The 27,269-nt window shown below is 38.3% G+C and overlaps 1 long non-coding RNA gene and 1 pseudogene across 1 annotated transcript; both read left to right on the top strand.

The window, feature by feature from the left end:
• Nucleotides 1-26,667, top strand: part of LOC141359814 (GLIPR1-like protein 1) — a 50,269-nt pseudogene extending 23,602 nt beyond the window's left edge.
• On the top strand, nucleotides 17,927-19,831 carry LOC141359562 (uncharacterized). Its single transcript, XR_012366075.1, has 2 exons — nucleotides 17,927-18,830; nucleotides 19,625-19,831. It is a non-coding gene; the product is annotated as an uncharacterized lncRNA (long non-coding RNA).
• Nucleotides 26,668-27,269: the final 602 nt, after the last annotated feature.

Raw genomic sequence — 27,269 nt, 5'->3', positions numbered from 1 at the left:
TCCCAGCAGGTCTCTCACAGAAATCGGTGTGGACCTGAGGACTCAGGTCCAAGAGAGGGAGAGTGTTGAAAGTGAAAGTGAATCAGCTGGAATACAGAGAGAACAAACAGGAAGTGAAACATCAGGGGTAACACTCACACAACACCAACAACAAAGTCAACAACATTTTTTCCTAGCCCAGCAACAGAACCTTTAGCAAACTGCATAGATTGTGCCTATGGAGCAGGTATAGCCGTAGAATTCAAGACCAAGTACGGAATACAAAAGGTTGTAAGACAGAACAAACACACAGGTGAATGTACAGTTACTCATGAGGACGACGGCAGACTGATTTTTCATTTAATAACCAAACAAAACTGTACTGATTTACCAACATATGAGAATTTTACCAACAGCCTCAGATGTATGAGAGATTGGTGTGAGGAAAAAGGAATAACAAGTGTATCCACTCCCCGACTGGGGTGTGGGTTAGATAAATTGGATTTCCATAAGGTAGTGGAGATCCTGACAGAAGTGATTGTAAACGTCATATAAGTGTATGTTTTTCCATCGTTTTACTTCTTTTACTATACTCTTACCTGTTATTAAGTTTCAATTTAAGAGTGTTTTTTGAATTAAGCCAATAGGCATAAGTGTATTTTTTCCACAGAGATGAAGCTATATGGCAATTGAAAGGTTCTGTGGGCCCTAGGGGTTATAACTGCAATTATAATCACCATAATATTTAGCATAAACAATGGAGGTAATCTGAAAATTGACAAAAGGTCCAAAACTACATCACAAGATTAGTGTGTACAGGGATATGGGGGAATTGAATTGAATTACACAAAAAATTCAACGACGTCATACACCTTTGCAGTATGATAGATTGTGGAGGGCAATAGTAACCTCCATAGTAGTGTCCATTGGTGTATTCGTGGCTATCCTGGTGACCTGTGGATGTTGTTGCATTCCCTGTCTTAGATCCCTGTGCAACAGATTAATAGTATCTGCAATAGAGAAAAAGAGAACAATCCACCCCCATGTAGCATGCCCCTATTAGGCTTACAGAACCTGGATGAGGAGGAATAAGAAAATGTGTGACCTCTTTCAGAGGTCAAGAGAGGGAATTGTGGGATTTGATTTTATTTTATTAGTCGTGCTGTTTATAATCTTAATTCATGTGTATTATTAAAACAATGATTTCTGTGCTGAGTACAAGAGAGCTGTCTGTGTGTGGAGGGTTATTGGGGGGAGGTAGCTTGAGTGAAGGAATTTCCAGCTGGTGGCCGAGCAAAGAGATAAGGAGATAAGAGCAAAGCTTTAAGGAGAAAACAAAGAAGTGCATGCTTTTGATATTAGTTCACTGGCAATCATTCATTTCCAGATTGTTACATGTAGAGGTGTTTGGATTTATACAATTACATGTTGCTATGAATATTAATGTGTTAAAATATATAAATGATTATGCCTTTGTGCCCATGACTAATGTAGAAGATTGCCCTGTAATAAGACATTGACATGTAGGGATGAAATGCTCGAGGGCACAAAGTGGCTGATGTGTGTGTGGGAGCCAGGGGGGCTGTAAAAAGCCCTAAGGGAAAACATACTGAACAGATGTTTTTTAATGATGATAAAAGTGTTTGCTTAGAAGTAGTATTGCAGTAAAAGATTTAATATGTGTTTATCTATCTAAAGAAGTTAATGTGTGCCTTATTCATATAACCAATTTTACGAATAATGAAATTATGTCATGATATTGAAATGTGTTCTACATAATAATCACTTTTATCTTACAGTTTGTTTTTTATGAATAAATGAATGTTTTATTAATGATTTGTTTTTAAGAAAGCATTATAAAATGCTATGTGAAGTCAATCATATGTAATGCTATGTGAAGTCAATCATATGTAAAGTGGAAAAGTACTGGGGGGAGAAGAAACAAACTGCAGGACTCTCAAAGTTGGGGGAGAGCAGTTGTTTTTTCCTTTGTCTGTGTGTTTATCTTTGCCTATTAGGCTAAAACTGGGTGTGGTGAGGGAGTCAGATTCACGAGGAAAAGCAGCCTTTGTGGGTGGAGATTCTAAGAAGAAGATCGACGTCACATACTCTATAAATAGTTGTTTTCCCAAATGCTGGGGGTTGTTGCTTGCCTATTGTGGCCTTGAAACAACCCGGCGCGCTGTAAAACTTTTTCATATCTGATCAATAAATATTCAATTTAGATATTTGTGTCTTTCCTCCAATTATGAACATGCAGATGGACGCCTTATAGTCCAACAGGGACCAGCATATTAAGGCCTGTTTATGAAAACTGGACAGAGTTAAAGATATTTTGGAAATGTTATAATTGCAGCGCAACAAAAAATGCAAACCTCCAACTGAACTAAAAATATAATTTGGAATAATATTCCTAAAAAGATGTAGGATTGTTCAGGAAAGATTTTATTCACTTAACCTTGAAAGAATTATTCAGAGTGGAAAAGTCCACTAAGTCAAAGCCACGCATTGTCCGATCAGCTATCATAACACTATTTTTAATTAAATGTTTTTTAGATTTCCAAACAAAGTTTACTATCATTTTTTGTAGCATTCTACAAATCTCCACATGAACATCCAGAGCCATTGCAGGATAAATAACCTGAGATAATCCATCTGCTTTGGAAAGTAACATTCTAAGGCTGTAACCAAGAATTAAAGGTACGTTGAATAGAGAGAATAAGAGGATCAAAATTCAACAAATAATTATGCCTAAGTATTTAGCTTCAAATTTGATTGGAATGTCACTTTATCATCATCAGAATCTTTTATAGATAGAAGTTCACATTTGTGAATATTAAGAACTAAACCAGAAGCAAATGAAAAGAGATTATATTTAATTATATTTAAGGCTACAGAAACTTGTTCTTTATTGTTTAGAAATGGAGTTGTGCCATCAGCCAATTGGCTTATTAATATTGGTTTGCAACAGAAATACTTTTTAACTGAGTTTGAATGTGAATGGCTAATAATTGCACAGAAAGCAGAAACAGATAGGACGATATTGGGCAACCTTGACAGATGCCTCTGTCTAAATTAAATCTATGAGTGGTGCCATGATGTAATTTAATTGAGGCATTGGCATTATCGTACAAAGTTTGCATTGCATTGATAAATTTGGTGCCAAAGCCAAAAATATAAAAAATGTTAACAGGGATCAGATCCGAATAATCTAAAATATCAAAAACAAGTCTGAAATTGTTTGAAATACTGTAAGTCTGTCTTTCATGAAACCCCACTGAAAATCATAAATTATATTATCTAGAACTATTTAATTCTTTTAACAAAAATCATGGCTAGTATTTTATAATCGTTATTTAATAAGCTTATAGGTTGCCAATTATCAAGTAGAGCATGATCCTTTTGAAGTTTAGGAATCAAATTAATAACACCTTCGGTCATAGAGCTTTGGAGAGTTCCTTTATTTGGGCTTTCTAAATACACTTGGAGAAGAAATGGAAAAAGAGATTTTGAGAATTTCTTATAGAATTCTGTTGTCAGACCATCATTTCCAGGAGATTTGTTAAGTTTCAGCTTGTCAATTGCCTCAGAAACATATTTTAATTGAATAGGAGATCCACAAAGACTTTTTCCAATATCATCAATTTTGGAAATACGGTCTGAGCCAAGAGAATTAAAAAATAAATCTAAATTTTGTTGAGAGTGTCTAGAGCGATAGAGATTTTTATAAAAATCTTCACAATGCTTAGAAATGGCTTTAGGATCTTTTAGAACCACTCCATTTATGTTAAGACTATTTATGGAATTAAGATTATTACGCTGTTTTTCTAACCTAAAAAAAAATTGGAATTTCTTTCACCCTCTTCCATCCATCTCCTTGAATAAACAAAAGCACCCTTTGTTTTACCTATATACAAGTTATCTAATGAGTTTTGAAGTTCAGCTAATTCTACTTTCTGAACAATTGATACGTTTTCAAAGGGGATACAGTAGAGACAGACAATTCTCTTAACAAAGTTCCTCTGATTTATATTGCTTGGCTCTTAGAGACCTAACTGTAAATAACATTAATCTAATATTGTATTTTAAAAGCTCACAATTAGAACAAAAAATATTTAAAAAATAACTGAATTTTAGAAATGATAGATGTTTCCTCATCCTCTAATAAGAACCAGAGCTGTAAGACCAGATAAAATGTGAAGCATGAGGATGTTTTTCCCTCCAAATGTCAGTGACACCAAATCTGGAAATCAGTTCACATAGGCCTGATGATCCATTAGATATTCTAGGTGGTGATCTATCCAAAGAGCTGTTCATAGTTTGGTTAAAGTCTCCACTATACAAATTAGAATATTTAGATTTAAAATAGTGTAGCCTCTTATGAAATGACTGAAATTCCACAAAGGGGCGTATTTGTTCCTCAGACGTTGCACAATAAACGTGACACCCAAATATAAATCGTGAATGAAAAGTGAGAGTCGAACGAATGCCCAGTAGTGAACTAATTGTTTACCGTGTTTATATTGTAATCCAGCCAGAAACGTCAAGATTGTGAGGCGAACAAATAGTTTTGAATTAAAAGGCTTGGATATTCCATTTCCTTGGACTTTTAGGGATTTATGAACAACTTGTTTTGGACAATTTCACAGAATCGGATAAAGGGAAGATTGTGAAGGTAAGTAAATTACAATAAATCGGCGCTGCCCGGTTCAGGTGACTAACAACTAGATTACAGTTTTATGACTGCTATAAATCATATGATGCTTTGTGTTTGCGCTTAATGGAATCCTGAGAGTCTAAGCTTTCAAACGATGTGCCGCATGACCGTATATTTTGAAGATTTAATGCTTCAAGGTTACAATTACGTTTATGCCTCACGTGTATGGCACAGTGATCCTTATCAGGTTAGTTATGTTTCTGTCGAATTAAACAGTTTTAAGTTACTTTTGCAGTGTTAAATCCATAGATATTGCCGAGAACAAAAATACAATAATTTAAGGTAACTACACTGTAAAAAATAAATTGTTGGCTCAATGAATTATTTTTTAGTAACTAGTTCCACAGAAATTTTACGTTATTTATACGTTCACTCAATTTCTGTCTCCAAAGTGTTACCTGGATTGATGTTTTTTAGTTGGCCCAAATTTGACTCAAATATAAAAAAGTATATTGGCTCAATTAGCTTTATAGTTCATTCAACTAAAATGTTTTAATCAGTTGAATCTTTAAAAACTTACAGCAAAGACTCTGTCAATTAAAATTTAAGTATTCACTCAATGTTTTATGTGTTACTTCAATTAATATTTATTATTTGGGATTTTTTTAATAACATTTTTAAATTATTCATCAAATAATTTATGCTGGTGTTGTAAACAAAATAATTAACTTCAGTCACATAAAAACAAAAGCTTTTTATTCACTTATCATACAGACTGAACATACAGAATTAAGTCTTTAAATAGAGGGCATAAAACAGTCCAAAAAGCCTCCAAAGTCAGTCAGAACATCTCCAGGGCCATTTAGGAGACTTTCCTCAGCCAGTCCAAGCGGAGACTGTCTCGCTATCATGGCCGGACTTACCATTGGGCTTGATTGGGCTTGAGCCCAGGGGCCCCGGCCAATAGGGGCCTCCGTGCTGGCTTGCGTTCGTTTGATTTGTTCAGTCGTTTTCATTTTTTATTTTACAGCCTGTTGGTTGGTGCGGAATTGTTTGGTGCTGCATTTAATTCGTTAATATATGCCAGTCATCTTGGTGCTGAATATGACGCGCTGAGTTTACTGCTTTTGAAACCCATAGATGCTAGTATAATAGCGAATACGCGAAATTAGAGTCATAAATGAGCTTTACAGATAACGAGAAAGAGCAACGCGAAAATGAAGCGCTCCGTATGAAAGATTACTAGAGTGGTCTTGTAACTCTATTTTTTCTTGTTTGTTTGTAATCTAACGTGATACGCAGCAAGTATACGCAGTATACCCAGTAGGAAAGGTCAAGGATTTCCGTATACCCATTTAAAAAGGCGTGAAAATACTTAACAGTTTGTGACAAAACTTTGACACTTTCATTCATAAATTGACATCTGAATCACTCACCATTCGCATGCTCCACTTGCTACTTTGGCGGGTTTAACCTCATATACAGTCGGCTATTTGATATTTGGTACATTTGACATCATGCGGCAGTGCACGATCCGATAATCATATGAAATCAAATTATCACGGCGCAAAAGTGACTGTAAAGCAGACTGGTGTATTCATGTGGTTCAACAACAGCCAAAAAATGACATCAGTGTACCGCGAGAGCGATTCGAGAAATCACACGGGGAAGTCTGCTTTCTAATCGCTCTCGCGGTACTTTGACATCACCAAGCGGTCTGCGTAGCGCCAAATGAAATCCAATCTGCTCGCAGTCTGCAGCTCACACGACACTAACCAAACAGTCCCTGAACAAGTGAACGAGTGGAGCAGAGCTACGAAACATAACAAAATCCGGAGAGTTAACAACGCACATATGACTATGTCAACATTTAAATCATCAGTCCAGTTTATTACTTCATCTGAAGGTGAGGATTCACTAAATCATGGCCATGTTGATGTCCTGATGGTTTTTGATATAATCCACTAGCTACCTGTAGTTTCTCTTTCAGCATGTTTGCTTGTGCTTAACAGAATCACAGTTTAAACTTCTGAAAAGTGTTCATTTTTATATCTACGTTCAATGTTTTAATGTATTACGTTCATATCAGATGCAAAAATTAATGAATGATCATCTTCTCCACTTTGGTTTTTGGTGTCTAATATTACATGATGGTCTTGTCATAATTATTAAATAACATCCTAAAATCTTTTCTTTTCACTGCACCACTTAGGCTATATGCACAAAATACGCTTGTTGATTATGTTTATAACTTTATATGGTGTGTAATAAGGTGAATGTTAATCAAAACATATCATTCTCTTCTTAAGCTAAGTCTTACACAATGATTTTAAATGTTGTTATGGAGTATTTTTTAATGTGCATGATTAATTTGGATTTGTGACATCCCTAAAATACATGATTTAATTTTAGACTGGGCTTATTTTCTGCTATAGAGATATAGGGGCAGTTTCCTAGTCAGGGCTTATCCTAGTCCAAGACTAAAATGCATGTTTGATCTGTCTTAATTTAAACACATCTTGCACTGATATATCTTAACATTGCCATTGTTTTGTCTCAAGACGCACACCAGTAATGTTTTTTCTAAGGTTGTAAAAACTACTTGAATGCCCTTATATAACCTAGAAATAGGCCTTGTGCTAGATTAATCTAAACCCTGTCGGGAAACTTCCCTAAAATGTAGTTCTATGATATATTTTTTATTTTAGGTTGTTTACTGTATGTGCACTCTCAGAATATAATTTACACAAGCTGTCACTGGGGTGGTACCCTTCCAAATAGTACACCTTTGTACCTAAAGAGTGCATATAATGGGTCCAAATGTACATCTGTACCTAAATGGTAAATATTAGGACCCATTTAAAGGGTACCGTTCCAGTGACAGCTTTTGTACCTTTTGTTTTGATAGTGTAGGGCCCAAAATTTATTCAAGCCCAGGGGCCTCCACCCTGTTAAGTCCTGCCCTGCTCGCTATGTATCCCTCTGAGGAATATAAACACACAAACATACATAAATACATGTTTAATATAATAAAGCTTGACGGTGAAAGACTTTATTCCCTAAATAACGTTAATGTTAGGCCAAATTTCCCTCAGACATCACACACAATTAAACACTATTGGGCGGTTTTCTCGGACAGGACTTTTCACTGACTAAAATAACTTACTGACATCTCTTAACATATGAGTGTTATTGTTTTGTCTCAAAATGCACGCCAGTATTGTATTATATAAGGTTTGTTTGTAAAAATGTCCCAATTATAATAAAGACCGAGTTCTAAACTCTGTCCGATAAACCAACCCTATATCCAGGCTTTTTATCTTAACTAAAATAGCTCCACTTTACTTCGGTCACATAACATAACACACTTCTAATATATCTTTACAAAAATATAATTACAAAAACGTCGAGTATTTGCGTCTTTGCCAATTAATATATTCTAAAATTAACATTTAATTACAAACACTTACCTGACGTGAACTTGAGGAAACGGGTGACTTGTGTCCTTCCTTGTGTGAATCAGTAAGTGATTCTGGCTGTTGCGTGCGGATTGATCTCTGATGAAATGACCTGTGATCCAGATCCTTTCGAGTTAAAACATTTTAAATTCAAAATACACAAGCTGTGTCCCAATTCAGGGGCTGCGACCTTCTAAGGACGTATTTTAAGACCGATTGCGTCCACAGCAGCGCGACTTCAGGCTGGTAAGGCCGTCCCAATTCGAAGGATGCTTAGAATGAAGCCTCAAAATGCGTCCTAATTTCTCCGCGCTGTTAAGGATAGAACGAATGGATCCTTAACAGCCGAGGATATCCCAAGATTCATTGCGCGCCTGCAACGGCGTCTGGATATTCTAAAATAAACAATTAAAACCTTCATTAAATAAAAGTGTGTATTTATCAAAAAAAGTTTGTCAGTGTTTTAGTATTATAAGTTATGTTTTGTGTTAATATTATTATTTTTATGATGCATATATTTCTAAGGTTGATTAATTAAATTTAATATACTGTTGAATAGTTTAAACTACATCAACGTGTCATATTTTCTAAACTAAATTAATATTTTTCTGATTTCATATTTATTTTAATAAGTCAGAAACGTTTCCGCTATGTCCTGGGCTGCGTTCAGCCCCGACAAAACGTTGCACAACGTTTATTAAACAGAAACGGTGATGCGTTGAACGCCCTGTTGTGATGACGCAAGAGTTGCAACTACGGTAGCTGAGAGGCCATTCTTTGTGTTCTTTTTTAAATGTTTCTGAAGCCTGATGAAATCGTTATAAATGTGTGTTTAATACTGTAAAATACCCTCGATGTTACAGTCACTGACCTTGGTGTCCAGAATGAAAGACAACATTCCAACTTGAACCCATTGAGCGAGCTGTCTCTTTACTACCGCGTGGTTTTATACATCTTGCCGCTGATTGGGCTGACATTTCTGACACATCCACCAAACAAGAGAAAACGCTTCTAAAACCTGTTGCATTCCGTTGCACACCGTTTAAAGGAAACATATCGTTCAACCCGGAAACCGTAGCAAAACGTTGCGCACCGGTGTGAGATTGAACGTGCCCCTGCTGACAGGCGCAGCAGGTGACGCCAATTATGGGTCGTCCGAAGGTTAGACCGTCTCATTTCAGTTCTCTTCGCGGATTTCTGAGGCTGCCACCTTGAAAGACCGAGTGCTTTAAGGTTGCATGCTTAGAAGGTCGCAGCCCCTGAATTGGGACACAGCTACAGACGCACGCCCATACATACATGCACACGCGCGAGGACGCGGGTACACACACGGGTATATTTAGAAGTTTTAAGATTGTTATGATATTGGGACTATTTCTCCACTCGCACCTTCAGCTCTGAAGTTCAAATTCGCAGGCAGTACGCAGTCCGATTATAACGAATGTGAAAGATATGAAATATCATTCAACAGCGATATCATTTAAGTGCAATCCTAAAATATGATTTAAAACATACCGGTAAACCTTTTATTATTAAGTATAAGAAATTAAAATGAATTAAATCGCATGTTTAAACGCCACAGAGATATCAGAGCCAGCAGTCGATTTCTGATGGGCTTGCCGAGGCGAGGCTGCGCTGGGCGGGGTGTGAGCGCTTAAGTGTCTGTGATTTTCTGGAGCTCTTCTGGAGCTCATCTCCGTCCGAAAGTGTCCGAGCACATTTTTAAATAGACGCTATCTATATTAACCGACCGCATATTTAAACTTAAAGCACATACATTCACGCCTGAACAACTCTTAAAATTACATTTTGTGACCAAATAACAGTAATATTATGAGCATTTTGTTGTCAGGAAACATAGCTGTCATAAGTCCACATATTGACCAGATTTGTCTTAATTAGTTCAGTCAACATAGCCATTCTGAATGTTGACTGAATTTGAAAATAACCATTCACTTAATGTTTTAAACATAGATTTATCTAGACTTAAAATAATATGTCTACTCAACTAAGCCCAAACAAGAAAATTGGTTTAACTTATATATTTTTGCCCTTCCAACATTTCATTAATTGGATTTTTTTACAGTGTAATAGAAAAATTAAGTGGCCTTCAGGATCAGAGATTGTCTCTATAATTTTACCCTTAAACTTGTGCTTTAAAGTTAAGACTCCTGCTGAAAGATTAGAACCATATGAAGAAAACAAATCATTACCCCATTGTGATTTCCAGAATTTAAAATCACTTTAGTTTGCATGAGACTCCTGTATGAAACAAAAATCAGAGCTAAGAGATTAAGCATATGTGAGCTAGGGATTTTCAGTATACCACCAGGACCACAATTGATAAGTTTAACTTTTTATAAGTTTATTCAATTTCTGATTTTTAAATAGAACTCTCTTTTTTTAGTTATTTTCTTTTTCACTGTATGTGAACAGATTTACATTTGTTTCAAATAAATCACACAAAAACAAAAGGTTCAAAAACAAACAAAAAAAAAGAAAACAAAGAAATATCACTCAAAGAGTAATCACTTTAAGAATACACTTCACTTTCAAATTTGATAGTTCACGATGTGAAATTTGCACAAAATCTGTGACCTCAATTTGTCAGTACACAAAACCTATGACCCAATTTGCAAAAAAACAAACAAATAAAACAAAATATAAAGACTACCGGGCCAAAAGAATGCACATATACTTCAGAACAATAAACCTTAATACCCCAAATACGGCAGTGGAAATACTATACACTAAATAGACAAAATAACATGAGTACATAATATTACCCACTAAATGCAACTAGAAAGTAAGAAAAGTATATCACTTACAGTATGATGAGCTTCCAGAAAATCATCCACACTCACTTCACAAAAGTTGCAATTCCCATCATGTTCTAAACTGTGCAAACAGTTACATTTCAAATCACATGAACTAATTAACAAGATTTAATGCATAACATTTGGTATAACATCCTAAATTAGTGGCTTACACCGCATGGTGTGACTTAAAATGGACATAAACATTTCACAAAATGAAATGAAACAACCATTTTAAATGAAACTATAAAATGCACATCTCCCTTAAGTATTTTATAGAATGTTATCAAGAAATATCACATTTACCTTAGGATTGTGTTCTAAAACATTGCAACTTTCCCGAGAGTGCATCTCTCTCGCTCTGCTTGCTGATCACGTATCAAAGGTCCTGTCCCAAATGGCACACTCCGGACTTGTGGTCCTCCTCAGAGTCCACACTTTGATGACATCACGTAGTCCAGACTTTAGGGACCCTTAATGCGAGTCCACGTGGGTGCACCGGAGTCGTATTTTGGGACAGACTCGAGCGTCAAACCAGAAATAGGTAGAGAAGTTGCCCATCAGTGTGAACTCCTCCCTTCCGTCGTCTTATTGCTCTTTCGCAAGGACTTATGGGTTGGTAAAGTGTGCGAAGCCTGCTGCAGTGCGGGCTTTGCCAAAGGGGGAAAAGGAGGCGCTGATGAGCACACTTCAAAGCGTAAAAATGACAGATGGGACACCCTACTTACTCGTAGACTAGCGAGCACGCGCAATTTAAGGCCACGAGACCGAAAGTCCACATGAAGTGCGCCATTTGGGACAGGGCCAAAAACGTTTATTTACAAGAGCACATGTGCACTTCCTCGTCTGCACCACACACACATACACACACACGAATACTGCCCCCTATCGCCAGCTTTATGAATTACAGGTGTATACATGCAAAATAAATGTTAAATACCATTTTCCACTTGGTTACACATACAAAAAATAGCTTTATGTTTTACATTATTATGTAACCCACGTGCTTTAATTGAGCAAACAGAACATTTAGGAAACATTAGAAAAATGTAACACCAGAAATGTAAGCTTCAGCGCAAGTTCTACCGGGAAAACTCTAATGCTACGTCATCCATTTCACAAGATCTGGCCAATCATCTCTGATACTGGGAGTATTTAAATCCTTTGCTCACCTGTCTCTGCGTTCACAGACACCGACGTCAGGATTCACACGCGCGATGTCCAGCGCATACATGGCACTTTACCCGTAACACGCCGATCAAATGTCGAGTGATTCTTTCGGGCATTTGAACTGTTTTCCTTGGATCCTTTCATCCAGCGACTAGTGATGGCCAAATGAGGCTTCCTGAACCACTGAGGCTTTCCAGGCCATTGGTTCGCCAAAAGGTTCATTTACCCGAAGCCTCATGAAACAGTGTGCTCTATAGTGACACCTGCTGTGCAAAGCAATGTATCACACACAAATCTATTCATCATGAGCAACCAAATTGTCATGGTGTGGACTTTTTCTATTGCCTGTGTATTAAATAAAGTATTTTACTCTGCTTGTGTTAACCTATGTACACACAACTCACACACACACAACTTTGTGTTCAACTATTCAGTAGTTATTTGGGTTAGTGAAAACAAGGAATGCCCCAAATGAGTGTAAATAAATTATTGTTATTGCAGTGCTGACTGGGAATGCAATAGTGGAGTGCTTATAGGACTGGGAGTGCAATAATATAGTGCTTATGGAATTGGGGGCACAATAGTGGAGTGCTTATGGGACTGGGAGTGCAAAAATATAGTGCTTATGGAACTGGGGGTGCAATAGTGCAGTGCTTATGGGACTGGAATTGTGGAAAAGCAAAATGCAACATGGAAAAGTGTTTACTGGTTTTTATTTAAAAACAAAAGTTTTTTCACAGTATTTGGATTGAGGCGGTTTCTCTTTTTAGAAACCACCTCTCCAGCCTTAGAAAACACCCTTTCACAGGGCACCGATGATGCTGGAAAACACAGGAAGGTCAGTGCCAGCTTATATAAATTGGGATATTGGAGCTTCTGTTTGTTCCAATATCCCAATGGATCCTCTGTCCTTGCCAGATTTGTCTCTGACAAATAACGATCAACTTCAATAGTTGCATCTGCGGTCACACTGGAGCTCCGTCTGCTGTTATCCACTGTTGTGTCCAGCAGATGCCAAAGGTCACCTATAATTATAAAAAGGAAAAAAGCTCACTTCTCAATGGTTCAGATTACATGTCATTACAAGTGTGAACATTCACACAAGACAAAGACTCCTTACCACAGGTTGTAGATTGCTCAGCTTGTGAGGCAGGCAGCTGAGCTGAGGGTGGGGTATCAGAATTTCTTATCACATTCACACATTCTGACTTTAGTCTTGTGATGGCATCTTGTAGCTTCCCTGGACTTAGGAAGCCTAGTTTTTTGAACCTAGGGTCCAGCAATGTAGGCATTGTCATCACACTTATTGATTCCATTTGCAATGCATGCTCTCTGACGCGACGGACAAGGTTGTCAGCCAGCTGCCTCGCCATATTTGATGTTAAGCCCTCTGATTTCGTTAAAATGGTGTGGTTTAGCATCTTCAGTAGGGGAATAACCTTTGATGCTGACACTATTTTCTCTGCAGAAAGCTCTACTGTGGCCTGGTGGAATGGGGCCAGTATTTGAAGAGCATCTTTTATGGTGTCATATTCCAATGAAGAAGGAGGGCTTACATCTGTCCTTAAAGAGGCCAAAGCTGCCCCCACTGGCTCTCTCAGGTCATACATCCTTTCCAGCATGCTGTATGTGCTGTTCCAACGGGTGTCCACCTCAATAATCATTTTTAGAGTTGGTCTCCCCATCTGCACCTGCACTTGGGCCAGTCTTTCTTTGCCTGTTGTGCTGGTCCTGAAGTAGGTAACAAGCTTCCTACATTTGGTGCGAAGCTGATTTAAGTCTGGTACATCGTCGAAAGACTTTCTCACAATTAAATTTAATGCATGTGCAATGCATATGGCATGCCTAATATTTAATGCCCTGACACAGGCAATCATATTGGCAGCAGCATCCGTGACAAGGCACCTCACCTTGTCCTTTATGCCCCACTCCTCCATGACCATAGTATGAGCAATAGCCAAGTTTTCTGCTGTATGGGTGTTTGGGAAATGTTGCACCCCAAGCAAGATCGTCCCAATCTGGTCATTGGCATCAATGAAATGACATGTCACAGCCAGGTAAGCCTCCATGTTTATCGATGTCCACATGTCGGACGTAAGGCTAACAGCAACAACATTTTCCAATTTCTCTTTGGCCTTCTCCTTAGCCTCCTCATACCTGCTATCAACCATGGACTTCAAAGCCTGAGAACAAAAATATGAATTGTTACTATTCATTATAACTGTATAACAATAAACTACTTTACTCTATTCACATACAGTACCTTTCTTGTTGGAAGAACATAGGATGGATCCAGCACATGCACAAGCTCTCTAAACCCCACGTCATCCACAACAGAAAAGGGTTGGGAGTCTTTGATGACCATGTTGACCAAAGCCTCATCCACCATTTTCTTTCTGTAATCTATAACACAGTACAATACTGGTGTATTGTAGGAGCCTGACACATGATTAAAATAATGAAATAAAGATTAAATATTACTTTGACTAGTGTCTGGTCTGTTTGCAGCAGGTTGCGCATCCTCATGCATTGCACGATAATGCCTAAGCATGGAGGAGGTGTTGTTGCTGTAAGTCAGCTCTTTGTGGCACAGCAAACATTTCACCTTCAATATGCAGATAATACACATTGTCATTATACAGTCATATTGTGAGGATTATGTGATATTATGACAATAAACTATCTAAATGCATACAAACCTTGTTATGAGCAACCAATTCAAAATGCTCCCAGACAGGAGAAGTTCTCCTCTTTCTTGCTGGCTCCATTATAAAGACAAAAAGGCCTCTAGGTTTGCCAACGTTTGCACTAGACTAACTTTCTAGGCTATCCCTGATACAGTCTAGTCTTATAATAATAATAATAATAGCTGCAATAATATATATATAATAATAATACTAATATAGGCTATATATATATATATATATATATATATATATATATATATATATATATATATATATATATATATATATATATATATATATATATAATATAATTACGTATTATAGGTATTATACTAAATATATGCTAATTTACTGTAATGATGTACTGAACTAGGCTATGTATAATTTAATCTAATAATCTAATAATCTACTAAACTAAGTGTAATATAATATATAATACAGGCTATGATATATAAAGATAACTATACTACAAACTCACTACAACTTACTTCAAACTCACTACAAACTCACTACAAACTCACTACAAACTCACTACAAACTCACTACAAACTCGCTACAAACTCGCTACAAACTCGCTACAACTCGCTACAACTCACTACAAACTCTCTATAACTCACTACAAACTCTCTATAACTCGCTACAACTCGCTACAACTCGCTACTACGTACAACCAACTCCTCAACACCAATGCAAACGCCTACTGCAAACCCCACAAGAGGGCGCGAGTTTCGAACCATTTTTATCCGGAAGCGACACTCAAAATGAAGCAATGACGTATTCAACAGAAAACGAGGCCTCGTTTGTCATCGTCACGTGATTTTCACGGAAACGATACAAGCCTTGAATCGGGGCTTCATCTGGAACGCCCCTTTTTGCTCGACACAAGCTCCGGAGCCTCGCTTCAGATATCCCATCACTACCAGCGACATCTGGCTGCTCTTTCTCATCTATTACTCATCCTTTCCGAAGTCACGGTAACGTTACACGTTTCGTTTCACCAGCATCATCATCGTGAGGAGCTCTCATAGAAAGTACAGACTTTAAAAAGGGAAGTCTGCAAGTTTCCTTAAAAGTGCGTAACGCTGCACAGGGAAGGAAACGACATGCCGTTTCTTTTATGAACAGTGCAAGTACATTTGGATGATCCGTAAAGCGTAAACATAACATTATTGACTGTCGCACACTCTGAACGCCCGCAGCAGATGCCACTAATCATTGATTGGCGAAGCGCTGCACCTGCACGCTGGTAGTAGTGCCGCAGCGGGTTTCGGATAATGCCGAAGGGTGACATCTCCCTTATCACAGGATCTTTGTCCTACATCTACCATACGAAATGCTCCACTTATTATTGGTCCAAAAATTTACCATAGATATTCACCCACCTGACCCTAATTACAGACTTTAATAAGGTTACGGGAATACGTTATTTTACGATCTTAAATCTTATGTAATATAGCGTAGCTTACATGTTTGTTGCTAAGCAAATCGTATGTGTGTGGTCGAATGGCAACAGTAATGCATATTGTCAATTTTATTTGAGCACGGGGAACAGCATTTATGTTTTATCTAAAGCTTTGTGCTTTAAGATCTTCAGTTATTAAAGTGGGTATGATGACACAATTTTCAAAAACCCCAAAGCTCAAAATCTATCACTGAGCAGACATTCCCATTTACAAAGATACCAGGATTGTAAAAATCCATTGAGGATTGAGAAAGTTATGATATTTTTCATATTAGAAATCAGAGGAAAAAGATATATATGGATGTCTATGGAATGTGTGTGTGTGTGTGACCAAAATGCTGCTTATTCACATGTTTTTGCCTATAACTTTCTCATTCTCAGAGATTTTCATGAAATTTTAACAGAAGGTAGAATTTTGTAGTACTTTCAAATTAAATTATAAACATTTACTGTTTTAGTCATGGGCAATAGACTTTAGTTGGTAGGGGCATCGGACCCATGGTAACCATGATTTTTAGAACGAGGCCTGCTGAGGATGTTCTGACAGGACGTTCACTGGTCAACTTCTTATCGGAGCTCGGTTGCGTCGAACATCCCTATCTTTATTTATCTGAATTACCGTCTCCTAAGGTAAGCTCTGTTTTTCATTATACTGGATTGGCTGATTGCATGCTTTTACAGCCGGAAGATGGCAGGGACCATGTAGCAGAGTGTCATGGAGACGTAGCTGTGGTTGCATCGGTTTAAACCATTTATAAGCACAATGTGCGTTGCTTGCGACGCAGGAACCCAGTGCAAGCGCATGGGTAGGCTACAGCGGATGTCTGGACACCGTAGAAGATGTAATGTGACAGCTTTAAAATTCACAGCACATTAAAGTGCCGTTGAACGTTGGCAACAGATGGGTCGCCCGAAATGGCGGTGCACCAGCTATAACTACAGATTATAAACACAATTCATTCTTGTTTTACATGGAACCCAATGGAAATAATTTCTGTTTTATATTTGTTCGAGTGGTGTAATGTTCGTATCTATCATTGTTCGATTATCTTATGTGTATTAACTATTTAATTTTAATCATCATATGCTGTTTTAATGAATTCCAACATGACAGGACAAATGGAATGCGTCTGAAATAACACGTCATAAGTTTTATTTACTTTAAAACGAATTTCGTTTCATAACTTGTTTCTAATTTCATTTTATGTTTTGTTTTAAGCCCGGAATACACCACAGGATTTTTGCACTTCTACAAGATGCAGCAGCAAACACTGTGCGGTGATCATGCTGAATTTCTGGAAACTATTGGAAGCTATCTTGGACACAAGACTGGGAAGACGTCCGTCTTTGAGCCTCTCCCATTGTACGACACTGTACCACTGACAAAGGGCACAATCACAGAAATCATGCAGTTAATCCCGGGCTTAAGGTTATGAATCTAGATAACTTTACAATGAACTTTGTCTGGAATAAGATGAGTACAAACCACTTACTCTGCATCTTCAAGAAAATAGCAAAACGTGTATCACCTTTCCATGTGACTATAGTGCACTGCCTGCCAGGATTTGGACCGTATAGCGGTGTGGCCGCATACGTGAGGCAGGCTATTTTAAAACGATGTACATGTTTTTAGCATTGACTCTAATGGACGCGCAGTTCTGTAGGTGCTTCGTTTCCAATATAAACTGCTCCAAGGATCTGAACATGCATAATTGCTAAATGCACAGGGAGTAAGCTTTTGGTAGTGTTGTGCCGTGCGTACATGCCGCGTGCACGTGTCACAATTCATGTCTGCGGTCATGAATGGTGCGGACTTCGATCATTTCTGGAGTACCAGTGTGGAGGAGGATCTTCATTAAAACAAATAATTCAGTTCTTCGTAAGTGCATGTCATGTAAGAGTTTTAACACACTAATGTCACATTAATCATGCTATCATGGTTAGTCAAAGTTTAAGCTGTTAACTTTCATCTAGAAGGCTATCACTCTCGGAAGTATATCCATCTATCATCTGTACAACCCCACTGATAGCACTTATCAGTTTTTTGGGGGGTCTTAATTTACATCGTAAACAAGATTTTTATAACCATCTGTGCGCCATGGCGAAGCAGGTAAGATAAGGCAACGGATCCAAATGTAATGGTTTATTTCTTAAAACCCAAAAGTGCACAAAGCAGAACAGGAATGAAGACCAGAATACAGGACTCCAAATGCATGACAGCAAAAAATACTCGACAAAGGACAACTGAAACACAAGGACTGTACATATTCATGGGGGTAAACATCATATCTAGATATACCTGGGAAACTATCTTCAACAGGACCAATGAACTACAAGTCTACAGACATGGACGACATGACAGAACTTCAAATAAGAGTACAAGACCGGGGAAGCACAAGATGTGACGCAGACGCCGTGCAATCTTTTATTGTCATCAGTCAGATTTGTTTGTTCTATCTAATCTTCTTTCTACTTTATAATGAGAATACAAAAGCATGCATAAATCAATCTTCTCTCTTCATCAGGAGCAGCACTCCCAATTTCACAGTATGCAGGATAATACAATGCATTTCAATTAAATAATGGCAAGCCATAATCAAGGTATGTCTTAAGCAAACTACTGGTGGTGGTGGTATATTCAAACATGTTATATCATGGCCTTTACATAATTTATGGCCATTTCTCACTCTGGTATAAAGTTGCCTTCTGTGGCCTACGCGGCCCCTCTGCTATCAAGCCTAACGAGGCTTTATTTTCGGCCAAGCGGCCTCTTAGCTCTCAAGCCTAACGTGGCTTTATTTTCGGGCCTACGCGGCCTCTCTGCTCCCAAGCCTAACGTGGCTTTATTTTCGGCCTACACGGCCTCTCAGCTATCAAGCCTAATGAGGCTTTATTTTCGGCCAAGCGGCCCCTTAGCTCTCAAGCCTAACGTGGCTTTATTTTCAGGCCAAGCGGCCTTACTGCTCCAAGCCTAAGTGGGTTTATTTCCGGCCTTCGCGGCCTCTCTGCTCCCAAGCCTAACGTGGCTTAATTTTCGGCCTACACGGTCACTCAGCTATCAAGCCTATCGAGGCTTTGTTTTCAGGTCAAGCGGCCTCTTAGCTCTCAAGCCTAACGGGGCTTTATCTTCTGGCCTTCGCGGCCTCTCTGCTCTGAAGCCTAACGTGGCTTTATTTACCGGCCAAGCGGCCTCTCTGTTCTCAAGCCTAACGTGGCTTTAGTTTCCGGCCAAGCGGCCTCTCTGCTCTCGAGACAATGTGTTTATTTTCCGGCCTACGCGGCCTCAGCCCTGAAACCTGACGTGGCAGCCTTCCACGGCTATCCTCTACTGTTGACGTTATGGTCACTATCTGCGGACAGTTAATGACTATTTTCCTTATATCACTATGTTCTAGGAACTTCCAAGAAACATTCCAACTGATGGGTGTCCATCAAATCTTTGGGGATAGGCTCCGCCCCTGCCTTCATCTTCAGGCAGGAAATGCATGAATCCATGATCCCTGGATTCAAACTACGGACGGAGTCTACGCCAAAGAACTATATAATTCCACCCTTAAGCATTGCTGTTTATCACTGTTAAATAAATTCAAATTAACTGTTAATCTGTCTCTGGAGTTTTTCTGGTAGAAATGTAAGCTTCAGCGCAAGTTCTACCGGGAAAACTCTAATGCTACGTCATCCATTTCACAAGATCTGGCCAATCACCTCTGATACTGGGAGTATTTAAATCCTTTGCTCACCTGTCTCTGCGTTCACAGACACCGACGTCAGGATTCACAACCCACCCTCCCTCCCTACCACCACCATCAGGTTGGCTCCGTCCATAGACCGGGGGGATAGGCTCCGCCCCTGCCTTCATCTTCCGGCAGGAAATGCATGAATCCATGATCCCTGGATTCAAACTACGGACAGAGTCTACGCCAAAGAACTATATAATTCCACCCTTAAGCATTGCTGTTTATCACTGTTAAATACATTCAAATTAACTGTTAATCTGTCTCTGGAGTTTTTCTGGTAGAACTGTAACAAGTGAGTCAGACCACAACATCCTTTAAATAAAAAGTTACTTGTAAATAAATAGATTAGGGTCAAATCAAGAGAGAGAGAGAACAAAAAAGTACACTAAAAATGAATAAAAAAATTATAATAATACAATAATAATAATACTTTTTTCTCTTCCCTTTTTGTCTTTCCGTTTTTCCTTTCTAATAGACTGCCAATCTTTCAATAAACATTTTAAAAATTGAGAGTTGTCACTTAAGTCAAAAACAACATGATCTCACAAAGTTCCGTGGGATAGTCACAGAATTTTTTGCTCATTTTTCCGTGACATTCTCACGGATCTCCGCATATTTCCGTGGCCCTGCCACGGACTTTCTTTTCCGTGGCATTCTCACGGATTGGTTACTCAACTGCTTTTTTCTATTTTCAAACCATTGTCGCTTCGGTTTAGGGTTAGATTTGGTGCTTGCATTACTTTGTCACTGTAAGTATTGGTTTATACAATTTTTTCTGATGTATTCTTTTATATTTTCTAAACTTTAATCAATTGTCACCTGGCATTGGGGTTAGAGTTGGGTTTGGTTAGGGATGTCATTTTATGTAAATCTAACCCTAAACCGAAGCGAAAATGGTAAGAAAACAGTTGAGTAACCAATCCGTGAGAATGCCACGGAAAAGAAAGTCCGATATGCGGAGATCCGTGAGAATGTCACGGAAAAATTAGCAAAAAATTCCGTGACTATGCCACGGAAATTCGTGAGATCAGGTTGGTCAAAAACCATGACAAAAGCTGTAACTTAGTCAGAAACCTTAGCAAAAAAGGCAGAACAGTGCCACTAGCAACACCATCAAATTCAAATCAATCAGTGACCTCCATATTTGCCATCAACGTAAGTCTTTGGAAGAAGTAGGCGCGGTTCCCTTGCTGCCGGGCTCTCTCGACAAGTGGCCAAAGTTTGTTACACTGCATGCGATCCTCGGGGGATAAGTCTTCTGCAAAACACAAGTGATGCGTAGCAAAATAAGGAGAGTGTTTTGCAGCTTTCCAGAGAGCATCCCTAGATCATTGAGAACTGAAGAATAACCTGTTTTTGTTTTTTTGACCAGAGGGCAGAGTCCCGTTGCTCCTTACTCTTCCCAAACGATATACCACATCAATTAGCTTATGGGATTTACCAGCAAATGCTGGGACAACAGCCTCGCATACATCCAGAACTTTCTGCCTGATGGTTTCTCCTGGTTGTTCAGGTAAACCCTAAAGATGTAGATTCCATCTTCTTTTGTATCTGGAGAGATCCTGTACTTTATTCTCCAATATACAAATTTGTTTTTCAGAATTTGTCACCCACTTATCAACTTGCTCCACACTTTAATTTCTTCTGTCAGAAATTTGACTGAAACCTTTACTTCTTTGATGCCTTTATCGAGGATGTTGGCTCTTTCATTGATGACAGACTTGAGTGATGTTATTATCATCATGGCTAAAAGAGAATGCAGATCTTCATCATCATCAACATTTTTGCCTTTTTTGTTTGCTGGTTCCTTTATCAGAGTTTCAGGCAGAGGAACAACTGAACCCGAGCACAAGTCGAAGTCCACAGTAACATTTGCATCAAGATCTAAGAGGCTGTTTACACTTGGCATTTGAACGCGTCCACTTTCGACCACTTTCAACCACATCCAGAGGTAGTCGAAACCACTTTCGATCGGATCGCTTTGGAGCTGTGGAACGCACATGTGGTTGAATGCGTTCAAACAGCCACACGCGACCGCCTTCTCTCCGCCCATTTATCTAATCTGAGGTATGAAACACTAATTTTACGTCTTTTTTGACTTCTGCCGTGAACATACGGTGAACAGCGCTATTTTTAGCCTTTCATTGATAAAACTACTGCGGGTGTTCTCCGTAGTTTCGTTTTGAAAGCGTGAAAGTTGCGCGATCCTATTTCATCAATTGCACTGAAAACCAGTGTTGGGGTTAGTTACTCAAAAAAGTAATATATTACTTATTACATATTACTCTCAAAAATAGTAATGCCTTACTTTACTTTATTACTCCCTGGAGCAAGTAACTAGTTATATTACTAGTTATATTACTAGTTACATTTTTTTTCTGGGCAAGAATGTTTATTTGGGCAAGCCACGGCCAAGAAAACATCCAAACACAAAACTCCCAAATCAATAAAAAGTTACAATTTTATTAGATTAAATTTGATAACAATTTACTCATTCAAAATACAGGGATGACAACAGGTTGCAATTATTTTTAGATGGACACCTTTAAATGGACAGCTGATAAAATAATGACGGTTCACAATAAATTATTTCCTGATTAAGACTTCCAAGAGTTAGTGCACATTATTTACCCACCCACTATACACAGCAATGCACAGCAAATTCATCCAACACCCAAACATATAAATATATCAATTTAACACCGCAAACTAATAAATACACAATCAATTCAATAAATATCATCAAAATCACTCAAGCTAAAGACACAGCCTTCGTCAATTACGGTAAAATTGATATACAAAATTGATGGGATAAACAACCTGCACGCAACCCCTGTTTACATACAAACAAACAATGAAATGAGCGCCGGGAGACCGTGGCATAACCTCACATTCATCAAGGTCTCCACGGCGAGAAAACCCACCGTAAATACACCACATTTTAATACAACATAAAAATTACTGCTGGCTTCCTTACCCGTAACCGGACGTGGGGCACAGCGTTCGGAGAAACATTAAAGAGTGTGCACTTCACCGTCAAGTTATTTTCCTTCCGTTGAACATAATAAAATAATGACTGAATCTCCTCCCGTCGAAACTAGCGAACCTTCCTCTGAAAAAAAGCTTGCCGTTGTTGACGCTTCCATTTTCCCGATCTGTCTTTGAGTGTGCCGCTCTGCTGCCGGCTGCCGGGTGTCGACCAATCGGTGATGGTAAATGATACCTCATGCCAAACTTAGACCAATCACTGTTCCATTCACGCCCTCCTCCACTTCCCTTTTGTTCTCTGTGTTGTGTGCCTTTGTGTGATGAAGGTGCTACTGGCGAATGTAACGCAAGTAACTAGCTCGGGAAAACTGTAATAATATTACCATTTTCAGACGGGTAATGCGTTACACTACTAGTTACTGAAAAAAGTAATATTATTACAGTAACGCGTTACTTTGTAACGCGTTACACCCAACACTGCTGAAAACTCAGAGAAAGCTCCAACAAATAAACGTACAAAACACTGTGCAGCATGTATACTTGCTAAACAAGCAGCGGGCTCCGACATAATATAAGTTTGCGTCCATATAAACTCATAATTACTCCCGCTCGCGTTTGAATGACAGCAGAGAGATGTTTAGATTTACGCTTTTCATCCTTTGTCATAGTTTAAACGTTCTTCCAACGATTCGAGCACGTAACTCGAATGTGAGGCCTGACTAACAAACGTCTAAAAAAAGGATATGGCTAAATGACGACAATAAACATCCAAAAGGAGAATATAAAAGATAAAAAAGTAACAAAATAGACCCTAAATAATCAAAGAGTGATTTTGAGTAGAATTTATGTAGTATTACAAGAGATGCACTTTAAAGTACAGACTGATTCACTCACACTGTCAACTTCACTCTGCCATTCTCTCTCTCTCTCTTAGGGTTGCCACCTGTCCCGGTTTTACCGGGATTGTCCTTCTTTTTAATAACCTGTCCCGGGAAATTTATCAACTCTCCCGGGACACTGAATGTCCCGGTTTTCGAAACGCTATGTGAATATGAAATTTAGCGCGCGCACGGCAGAGAGGGAGACCTTGCGTCTGTGTGTGTGTTTGCCTCATTTAGCGCATGTAAGACAGAGAGCTTCCTGATTGGCCTGTTTCAGGACATCAACCAATCAATTGTCAGTGTGGGCGGGCTTTTATCTCTTCTCCCGAACCAAACTAATCAGTGTATCTAGAAACAGGAGCGCCATGGCAGAGGGAGAGTGCCCCAAAAGCGAAAATATAAGACATATTTTACACCAGACTACACGAAAGTGTATCCCTTTCTTAAAAGAGTTAAAATCTTGCATGGTGTAGAGTTTGTAACAGTGACTTCAGCTTTTCCCATGGCGGGTTAAATGATTGTAAAATACATGTTGAGGTGAGTTCAACAAGTTTAATTTCATGTGCATATTTGCTAGTTGCTATTTAGACCTGTTTAAAGTTGCAATGGAATATAAATAAAAACAGTTTACATAAATAGTATAAGCAGCTTTAATAAATTGTAAACCTGATTTACATATTTTAACATAATGAACAAATAATTGGGTAACACTTTACAATAAGGTTCATTAGTTAACACATGAACTAATAATAAACTGCACTTATAGCATAAAGCCATTTTTTTTATCTTTGTTAATGTTAATAATACATTTATTTAAATTTTGTTAACGTTAGTTAATGCACTTTGAACTAACATGAATAAACCATGAACAGTATTTTTATTAACTAACGTTAACAAAGATTAACAAATACAGTAACAAATGTACTGCTCACGGTTAGTTCATGTTAGTTAATACATTAAGTAATGTTAACAAATAAGAATTGAAAAAAGAATTGTAAAGCATTGCCAATAATTGCATAGGCCTATAGAAATATTATGCTATTGGGGGGGGGCTTGTGAGCAAACCAATTGGCCAGGTCATCTATATGTCCAGGTTTTTTATCAGACATGGGTGGCAACCCTACTCTCTCTCTCTCTCTCTCTCTCTCTCTCTCTCTCTCTCTCTCTCTCTCTCTCTCTCTCTCTCTCTCTCCAGGTTGTCTGGGCGGACACTTACAAAGTTGGTTGTGCTGCACAAGCATGTCAGAATGGTGTTGCTGAAACACAGTTTTCAACAGTTCCCGGAATCATATTTGTGTGCTACTATGCAACAGCGTAAGTGTGTAAAAGTATGCTGGGAAGTGTGTACTTGTGATTCTTCTGACATATGCACTACACATGTTTGTATATGTAATGTCTTTTTTATACACCTGTGTGCCAAAGAGTAACTTTGGCTGCTGCATATGAACAGCATTGAAAAAGATTAAGATCTGAAAGAAACTGCAGTAAATATTTGTGCTCATTTTCACAGAGGAAACTATGCTGGTGTGTCTCCATACAAAAAGGGCAAATCATGCAGCGGTTGCGCCACAGACACGTGTGAAAATAACCTCTGCCGTAAGTGTGAAAAACAAAGGTTAAAAACACTAACCTGACTAACTAACATTTAAGAGATTTCTCATTTCATTTCACAGGCAACTCAACACGGGATACCCAGAAGAGTAAGAAACTTTTCATCATCTTCATTTTAATTGTACCCCAGCTAACATTAAAACAGGATGTTGTCATAACATTTGAAAATGGTAGAATGTAACATTCCTCTAACGTTCAGACAACCCAGCATCGTTCTTAGAATGTCAAGAAAACTGGAAAATTTTAAGATTGGCAGAATGTTTTTGGGAACGTTGGGAACTTTCAGGGAACGTTCTTAGAACTTTTTTCTGTTAGCTGGGACGCTGGCCCCTAAATGTATCTGAACCTAAACGTGTTGAATAGTAAACTGATGGAGAGTCCATATTGCAGGTGTTCAAATGTGTTTATGTGGTTACTAATATCCTTTACAATAAGACACTTTTACAAACCCATACTTAACTGTTTGTAGGGTATAACTGGAGGCCGGACTGGGACCCTGCGCTCTCCTCATGCGGTTCATTCTGTGCATCTCTTCTGATTATGAGACCTGTGTCCATTGTGGTCATATTCATCAGTGTTTTCTGCCTGTAGTGTTATTATCCAAATCTATTTATATATGAGTAAAACCAGCAGCTTCACTAAATCAACCATCAGAGACTGAACCAGATCGACCACAAGTTCTGAGTCTCTGGCCTGTGCGTCCAGAGACTGAGTGGATCACACCACGTTTCGAGCCTCACGTCCAGAAAGGCAATAATGTCTGCCACAAGTTGAAGCTCAGAAGAGCAAACCTACACTTCAAGGGACCTTTATCTGCGTGTTCCAAATTTGTTAAGGAGTCCTCTCAGTGCTTCTCGGAGATCAGCATTTTCACAGCACTTTGTGTTCAAGGCTGTTGAACTGAACCTGACTCTTTCCCTATTACAGCACAAAAAGCCTGATACATGGCTGATGGACCACCACCAGGCGGCTCATTTGACTGCACAGGTCCTAAATATTACACAAACAAATCTTTCCTGAAACCATGGCATTGGTCTATTCTATACCATAGATGCTTCTCAATATTGCATAACTGATTTCTTTAATGTTTATCAGATAATTCTTTAATTAAAATAAGGTTTTCATCTTATCAGAAACAAAACATTCTGTCATAAATTCAACTCAGTCACTTCAGTTTTCTATTCTTTGCATGTTAGTTTTCATCTTTGTATATCTTTATTATTTTAGTATCACTTAGTAGTGTTTTTAGTTTCTTGTTTATATTTTGTTAATAAATTCCATTTTATTACCACTGTGTTTTCCTTGTGTTGATAATACAGTTAAAGGGTTCTACAAGCTGGTCCGAATCTCACAAAATCCTTCAGATAAATTAGATGACAAACTCCCTCTAATTTACATATTTTATTTGTTAAATGATATATTTAGATCATTCTTATTGTTAAAGTGAAATTCTTTAGCTGGTCCCCCGAAGTAGAGGAGGGAGGGGTCACCTGACACACATACGCAAACACTTGAGGTGAAACCTAGTGTCTGGGATAATAACCAATGGTTGTTTATCTTTGATGGCTCAAATATCAATTTTACTCTCTTTAGGTGCTGCAGGTGAAGAGAATCACATATAGACTGTTTCATCGGACGCACGTGATACACGTCTGGCTCCGAACCTTACTTCCGGTTTCGTTTTTGTAATGGTCTGACTAGTTGCTAACCTGATCTCTTGAACAAATGCCTCGTCGAAAATAACAAATGTTTTGGTTTCCTAGGTAATCTATGTGTTGTTTTTTTGCTTGTTATATAAATAAACTACGTTTAAAGAACTTTGT

The sequence above is a fragment of the Misgurnus anguillicaudatus genome, chromosome 1, assembly GCF_027580225.2.
Source record: "Misgurnus anguillicaudatus chromosome 1, ASM2758022v2, whole genome shotgun sequence".
NCBI classification, from domain to species: domain Eukaryota; kingdom Metazoa; phylum Chordata; class Actinopteri; order Cypriniformes; family Cobitidae; genus Misgurnus; species Misgurnus anguillicaudatus.
Note: the sequence above shows the minus strand (reverse complement) of the source record. Positions and strands in the feature narration are given on the sequence as shown.